General features: G+C 31.7%; 1 long non-coding RNA gene across 4 annotated transcripts; it reads left to right on the top strand.

The window, feature by feature from the left end:
• Nucleotides 1-3,241: 3,241 nt before the first annotated feature.
• On the top strand, nucleotides 3,242-6,920 carry LOC148200497 (uncharacterized). 4 transcript variants are annotated; one of them, XR_015785686.1, is made up of 6 exons: nucleotides 3,242-3,563; nucleotides 3,829-3,935; nucleotides 4,008-4,351; nucleotides 6,063-6,149; nucleotides 6,235-6,288; nucleotides 6,703-6,920. It is a non-coding gene; the product is annotated as an uncharacterized LOC148200497 (long non-coding RNA). The 4 variants fall into 4 exon arrangements; XR_015785688.1 differs by having other exon boundaries at nucleotides 4,056-4,351; XR_015785689.1 differs by having other exon boundaries at nucleotides 3,244-3,563; nucleotides 4,144-4,351.
• The last annotated feature ends 1,646 nt before the right edge of the window (nucleotides 6,921-8,566 follow it).

Below are 8,566 nucleotides of genomic sequence, written 5' to 3' on the forward strand. Positions count from 1 at the left end.
AACGCAACTCAATCTTCACCACCTCGTTTGCTTTTATTTTCCCTAAACTACGATTAAGGTTATTTAAACCTTCTCACTGGCATGCCAATGAGAAGCCCCTCATTCCAATTGAAAACCAATCTTTCTCAATCAAACAACATCATACACTAACATCAAACAGATTGAAGAACATTGTAACTCATAATGAATTTTTAAACGCACAACATACCTCAACCGAGATAGCCCTTGACGATGGCAACCTTTGTACACCACGACAGCGACACAACCCCACAACAGCCACTCCAGCCAAGTCCCTCAACCAAGTTCCTTCAATCATATACTAACAAGTGAATGAAAAGTAGATGAAGGCAGCAACACTCTAGGGTTCAGCAATATGAACATGACAGTGTGAATGAAATTCTGTGGAACTTACCGCTACCAAGATACCGCTTCACGAGCACGACAGCGACAGAAGCCCACAACTGCCCCTCCAACAAAGTCCCTCAACCTCCACACTACCAACCCTCAACGAAGCAGCGGACCGACGACGAACCCTAGCCCAACACTCCCAAAACCACCACGCACCGTCAACAAAGACCGATCAACGCACCACTCACCACCGTGACGGACCACCACCGGTGACTAACCGAGAAACTGACAGAGCTTGAAGAAAGGGAGGGAAGTGTGTGAAGAAAGGGATGAGATGGACGAAAGCGACGAAGCTGAAGAAAATTAAATTGGGGAAATAAAAAACCCAATTTCAGACTTAAATTAGCCAGGACGATACCGACGGCTTACAAGCCTTCGGTAATTATCTCAATACCGAGGGCTTCAAAACCTTCGGTAAATTGCCGTTTGTAAATCGCGCTTCTTCAGTAGTGAATATTTAACAATTTGTAGAGAATATTTATGTATAATTATCTTTTTTTTTCTTAGGTAATCAATTAATTTAATTAAATTATATATATTAAATTTAATTATTTATAATGTTTTAAACTTTTCATTTTGAAAAATCATAATACATAAATTGTGTGGGCTGGTTATAGTGGAGAGTCTCGGGGGTTGTGTTTTGCATGGGTGAGAGACGTGAAGGTGTCTTGTTTGGAGAAGTAGATATTGTCTGGTTAGACGTATGTACTTATATCAATTGTTTAAAAGTGAATACATATACACATAGAAAATTGAATAAAATCATTTTAAATTAAAACTCTAATATATTAATTTAATTAATATATTATGCAAGGTTGCTGTAATAAAGAAATAGTATCAATAGAAAAATTAAATTTAGCAAGTAGAAAAATTAAATTTTTTATCAGCGTCTTATAATAAAACCACAAACTTATTTTATTTATAATTATTTTTGTATAACTATTATGAAAACTTTTATTTTCTTTATTTTGTTGATGGTTTTATTTTATTAATTATATAACAATTATTTTATAGTTTAACATTATAATACATAAATAATGCGAAATAGCAAAAAGTATTTATATATATTATATTTAATTCTCATATTAATTTTTATAATAATTTGTCATCATATAGTGAAAAACATTTCTCATAATGGATTAAAGGATACGTTAGTCATTTACCTTATTTAGTCATTTATGTCCCAGCAGCTCATTGGTTTATAGAAGAGGAAAAAAAAGTTTTCAAAAAACTCAATATTCATTGAAAAGCCAAATAACCTGATGCGTTGTCAATAATTATTTTGCAAATATACACATATCAAGCAACAGCTGCTGAGTTGGAATGATGTCTTCTTATATAATTCAAATAGATGATTAATATTCTTAGGTACAGTACTCTAAATAAAATTTTTAATGTCCCTAAAGTTTATAAATCTATAAATATATTAAAAAGTGAAGTATATGATAATTTTCTAACAGAAGAAACATATTTTATTAAACTTGCTTATATTTAAACTTACTTATTTACATAAAAATGATAAAAGTGGTATATTTGTTTTTTTATGGAGGAGAGTCTGGCTTTAGATTGAATCTTCTTTTATATGTGTATTTGTATGTTGCTTTTCTTATTTATAATTATTATTTTTACGAAGTTAGGGATAAGGATGTTCATATGAATTCAGTATAGCTGAAAATATTATGTTTTTATCTAGTGTAATATCACTTTTAGAAATATAAAACTTTGTGTGTATATAGTTAATATTATAATTATATTTAAGATAATATTGATAGTTGATTTTAGTTGTCTCTTATTTCCTTCTTTTATATACAATATCTCTTTTAATAATTGTAGTATTATAGTTATCATAGGAAACTTAGAAACGGCAGAAACGGCAGATTTGAGTTAGATATTGTCTAGTTAGACGTATGTATTTATATCAATTTTTTAAAACTGAATACATATACACATAGAAAATTGAATAAAATTATTTTAAATTAAAACTCTAATATATAATTTATTAAGCTATTATGCAAGGGTGCTGTAATAAAGAAATAGTATCAATACAAAAATTAAATTAAGTTAGCTAGTAGAAAAATGAAATTTTCTATCACCGTCTTATAATAAAGCCACAAACTTATTTTATTTATAATTATTTTTGTATAACTATTATGAAAACTTTTATTTTCTTTATTTTGTTGATGGTTCTATTTTATTAATTATATAATAATTCTTTTATAGTTTAACATTATAATACATGAATAATGCGAAACAGAAAAAATATTTATATATATTATATTTAATTTTTATAGTTTAACATTATAATACCTTTTTCAGAAAGAATATTTTATTTTAAAAAGTTGAACCTGTTTAATAATTAAATTGAAATAACAATCCTACACTTCTTTCTAACTAAGTTCAGTCTTACCACATTTCAAATTAAATTGTAATATTATAGTTATCATAGGAAACTTTGAAACCGCATAATATTATAAGGTGGTATCAACTTTTTTTTTTATCAGGAACATTTTTGGTTGAAAAATAGATCTACATAACTTATATGTTATTAACATTTATCATTTACTTTTTAGTTCCATTAATGTTTTTCAACTTTACCTTCTAAAATAAATATTTTAACTTTAGTTTTTTACCTATGCATGAGCATTAGTGTATTTATTAATTTCTTTTAATGATTTGCCCTTATATGTAGACCACACTACAAAAATAATATATTTTAGGGGAGGTTATTTTTCGGAGGTTTGAAAACCCCCAGTAATTTCCCGCGGTTGATGTTGAAAACCGCAGCTATTTTTTTTATTTAATTTAATTTTTTTATGAATATTTTCTCAATCCTCTTTCTTTCTTTTTCGTGAGCCTTCTTTACGTCTATCAGTCTCTGAACTCATTTTACTCAACCCTACTTCTTTCCCGCGTCGTTCATCTACGTTTCTTGGATTTCAGTTCGCGTCTCGAACGTTGTTCTTCACGTTTTCTGGACTTCAAACAAGGTGTAGAGTTCTCACGCAAGGAGCATGGCAAAGGAGGAGGTTTGGGTTCGTTTTTGGCAGAGAGGAAACGCAAGTTTCGGCGGCCAGGCGCGACCTCCATCCTCACCGCGCGGTGGGTACCACGGCGGTGATTTCTTCGCGGCGCGGGGATGAGCTTCGCCAGATAGGGTTCGAATCGTGTTCTTTTCTTTTTTTATTCTTGTGATTTGGGGGTTAGGGTTTCGAAGGAGGTTTTGAAAATTCGTGTTTGCTGTAATTTATGAAAACTGGTAAACCTTATCATTCTTCAAACCTAAACTTGTGGAGTGGTAGATCTTGAAAGTAGGCAAAGTTGACTACCATTAGGCATTTTGCCTTGTAGAGAATGTGAGAGTGTCTCTTGGACGTGACCCTAGAATTACAGGGTCAAAACTGAGTGTTGTAGTTTTTGCAGGTCTTTCTCGTGCAGGTTGCATGGTGTTTGACATGGGACTAGCTACCACACCAGCTTGTTTCATGAGCACAATATTGTCTCCATTTGCCTATGGTGGTTCAATCATGGTAGGTTACCAAAATTTGTAACAGCAACAATTTGTAGTTGGTTAATGCTTTTTTGTTTTAACTCTTGATTAGGATTTTCTACAATCCATGAACTCAAATGAATGCTGCTTATGACACTAGACTTGAAGACTAGTACTGAGAAGCTTATAATATGGATGTGATGATTCTGTCATAATCAGAGCCTAACACAAATTTTTTACCAAGAGAGGTGGATTGACTTCAACAGAGGTGGAGGAAATATGTGATAAAGCTGCTCGAAAATATGCAAATATAGGATGGCCAAAGTCTCTACTTTGCTTAGTGTCATTCCAACAAAAGTTGATTTTATGAGCACTTATGCAATACACCTACGAGAAATAATCAAGGAGAGAATCGATCATCCTCTGTATCCTGACACTCCACTTCAGGGATTTCAGGTCTCACTGATAACCCTCTATAATAGATAAATAGTCATTATTTCTTTAACTCATTTTATCCTTAATTCATTACATTGAACTCGTAGCAGCCACAATGATTAGGTTAATTTACTAATACTAACTTACAAGTTATTGCAAAGTTTCTTAACACCTTTATGCCATAAGATATTGATAGTTGTTGCGTTTAAATTGAAGTCTTGGTCTTGTTTTGTCATTAGTCATTCTAGCTTTGAAAATTTCACACTCTGATTGCAATGAAATCAACAAAATGTGCAGATTATAGTTAATGCTGGAAATGGGTTAGGAGGATTCTTCACATGGGATGTGTTGGACAAATGATAAAAATAAAAAATAAAAATAATATTTAAACATATATTTTATCATATATATATATATATATATGAAACAAAAGTTAATAAATAAGAGCATATAGGAATTACAGAAATGCATTGAAATGTTTCCCATTAACCTTCACAGGATATTTATATGAATATATACAACCATCCAAAAAGTAACAATGTATAAAGAAAAAAACCAGAACATAACTGATAGAGTTTTTTAAAACTGTAAAAATTGTCTTTGACTTAAATCCAACACTCCTCCTTAAGTTAAAGTTGTATTTACATGTATAACACTCATATATTCTCTTAAAAATCTTAATCTATCACATTTCAACACTTTGGTAAACATATTTATAATTTTTTTATCCTTGATGAATGATTAGATGGTTACTAATATTTATTTGATTTAAATTAGTTCATTCCTCCAATTTTCTTCAATTTATCTATTATACTCTGATTGTTCCTCATTCCTCATAAGTATATGTATAAAGATGCATATTTTTTGTTTCCACTCAAACACACTAATTTGCAATAACATGATAATATTTTTTTTCTCCACCCAGACATTTGTGAGAAGACATAAAAAAGAAAGATTAATAACCTTCGGAAATTCTCTAGCTACATTTAGCTTTCCTGAAGAGAATATAACCTGCGGAAATACACATTCATCAATTTTTCAATCTTGCTTCCTGTAACTCTTTTTGTCTTGACTAATCTTCGACGATTTATGTGCTCATATGCTATTATCTTGACATGAAAATCCTTTTCTGTTTTTTTTATAAATAATTGGAAATACATTCTAACTTGTCTGGTTTTTTGAAACTTCTTACACTTCAAAGTTATATCTCTTTTTTATTTTCATTTTTTCTCTCATTTTTGTGTGTGGCTCAGTTTGGTACTGGAAACTATTGTTTACCTGATGTCTTAAGGTGTGTTTTGTGTGAAATTAGATTAGGATAAACAGTGGTTGTCTTGTCCTAATTTTAAGAGAAATTATAAATGGCCAAGGGGGATGATTTTAATTCAGTGGTAGAATAGTTTTAAATTTGTTTTTTCTTTTGAACTTGGTTCTATTCGATTTGATAAGTTGTCTACTCTGTATTTTTTTTATATGATAAGCAATGCATGTCGTATCCTAATTTTAATAGAAATTAAAATGTTTTTGAATACTCTCCAGTAAATGGATGAGGGGTGATTTTGATTCAGTTGCAAAATTGGTTTAACTTTGTTTTTTCTTTTAAATTTGGTTCTGGTTGGTTTGATATGTTATTTACAGTTGTGTACACTGTATTTGTGTATGTTATATTGCTTATTTGTCTATTATGCTTGTTGAAACTGAATTTTAGTTCATGATTCATATTACTATTCAGATACTATGAAGGACTTCAAAAGTGTGTTGGACTTTATTTAGAAGATGGACAGTACTCGCCAATTATATTAGGCCTCTCTTAACTAAGGTTTACAAAATTCCTTTTCATATTATATTATGCCTAGCTTAGTTGTCTAATAGTTGACTGGGATTTCTTTTGGTGTTGTTTCTAGGGCGTTCCCTCTCTGTTCTCTGATCTATCATCTTTGTACAATCACCCTGGGAAGGTTAGTCTTGTCACATATATTCACACTATTGGGCATTTGAGATTTCGTATGCTTATTTTATTGTGCCCTTTATTTATTCGGCTGAATGTATACTTGAATTCAATATATAGGAATACGACAGAGAGAGTAATAATTTGTAAGCAGTGGTACAAATGAATGTCTGAAACTATTTCAAGTCACTGAACCAAATGTTGAAACATGTCCCATAAATAAATTTTTCTGTTATAAGTATCTTCATTGACATCACAAGTCAATAAAATGAAGGCAATCATGACACTTTTGTTGCAAAATCATCAAGGTCCATTGTCTTCACAATTTGCAGTATTTCAAAGATCATCGATAATAATTGTTAAATTTATTTGTATGATTTTTTTATTAAATATATTATCGACTAACTATTATGTTATATTGTAGGTATCTGATCAAGGGAGTGGGCCAAACAATGGATGTAATGAAGAAAAAAATTAGATATTGTTATTGAATACTTTTAGTATTGAACATCTATATTGAACATATGTAATGAACCTCTTTCTTTTTAATTTTTATGTATGAACAATTAGTTGTATGAATGATATTAGGTTAAACAATGTAATTTATTTTATACAATATTATTAAATTTTAGTTCATATTAATTTATTGTTTTTGTCAATAAAACCATTTTTATTATAATCTAATTTTATTAAAATAAAAAAAAAGGAATATACAAATTCCCGGCGGTTTTAAAACCCCGGTAAACTAAACCATCAAAAATAGGGGCGGTTTTGTGATAACCCTAGCTAGTTCCGGCGGTTTTTGAGATGTCACGCTATTCCCGGCGGTTTTCATAAAACCCCAACTAATTCCGGCGGTTTCTACAAAACCCCTGGAAATTCCGGCGGTTTCTGGAAACCCCCGCTAATACTGGCGGTTTTTTCCAAAACCGCCGGTACTTGCTTGGCGACGGACGTTTTCCCACCGGTTTTTCCAACCGCGGGAAATATGATTGGCAGGGGTTAAAACCGCCGGTACTATTTAAAAAAACCCCCGGTAAAAATAGAGATTTTTGTAGTGCCAGTTAAGAAAAATGAAAAATCATAAAACGATATATATATATATATATATATATTCATAAAATTTGTATAAAAACATAAAAAAAATAGTACCAGAAAAACGTATATTAATAAGATTAGATCAAGACCAAAAAAATCTAGAATTCTTCGAATTGTTACTATTAGAAATATTTCAGAAATACATTATCACTTTTTAATGAATATATTATTGTACATCTAACTGTAAGGTCCTGTATATAAAAAAGGGCTATTGGGCCTTAGTTGAAGGCAGCCAGGCCCAGACTAAGGGAACTTGACCTTAGCAAGGGTCCTTCCCCAAAAGCCAGAGTTTCATTTCTGCTTTTCCCTTTCTCTCTCTAAAAACTCTTGTCCTAAAGGTTTTCTCTGTCTTCTCTCTAGATACCCAGTACCTTGAACCGTAGAAAATTGATTTTGGTGCTACCTAAGCGTCCGCGGAGTAGAGGGTTTCATTTCTACCGAACGTTCTCTTCATTCCGATCGGTAAGTCACTTATTCCCTTTCCTTTGAATCTAGGGCATGCAATTTGCTAGTTGCATGAAATCAATGGATTTCCTCTCTAGATTCTCTACCTATTCTAACTCTAAGAGATGTCTCTGTACCCATTTTGACATTTTGTAGATCCTGTTGAACTTGCTTTTGTGCAAGAGTACTGTTTGGGGTTTCCTCTAAAGAGTATTGTGCTTATAACCACTAAGGTAAGGGGAGCTAGTCATATACTGTTTGGACTGTATTATGTGTGTGTTTGAATAACTTGTGATTTATGGTACTGCTATATTATGTTTTGGAAATGAACATGTTGGTGTGTATTATTGGATGATTAATAGTAACATAATCATGGTGTACTGAATGTTTGACTTGGATGAGTTGTTGATTGTACTGAGTTTCAGAATTGGGGTAAGAATTATGGTAAAATGGTAAATGTGGATAGTACAAGTACGGTTTTAGTTTACTGTAAAGGGGAGTGAGATAGGGAAATGGGGAAACTTGAGTTTAAAACACAACAGGACAGTTTGGATGACTCAGATAAATAACTTGGGACTTGTTGAGAGTACTGTGTTGGTAGGATAGAAGAATCTTAAAAACCTGAGTTGGCACATCCCTGATCATAGAGCAGCCCTGGCCTGGTCCAGTCAGTTGTAACTAGTCATATGTGCTGGCATCGAAGGTGAGATTGATGCGTTCAGACATCTGATTCTTCTCCGATGACC

The sequence above is a fragment of the Vigna umbellata genome, chromosome 4, assembly GCF_029865625.1.
Source record: "Vigna umbellata cultivar VRB3 chromosome 4, Vumbellata_1.0, whole genome shotgun sequence".
In the NCBI taxonomy this organism is placed as follows: domain Eukaryota; kingdom Viridiplantae; phylum Streptophyta; class Magnoliopsida; order Fabales; family Fabaceae; genus Vigna; species Vigna umbellata.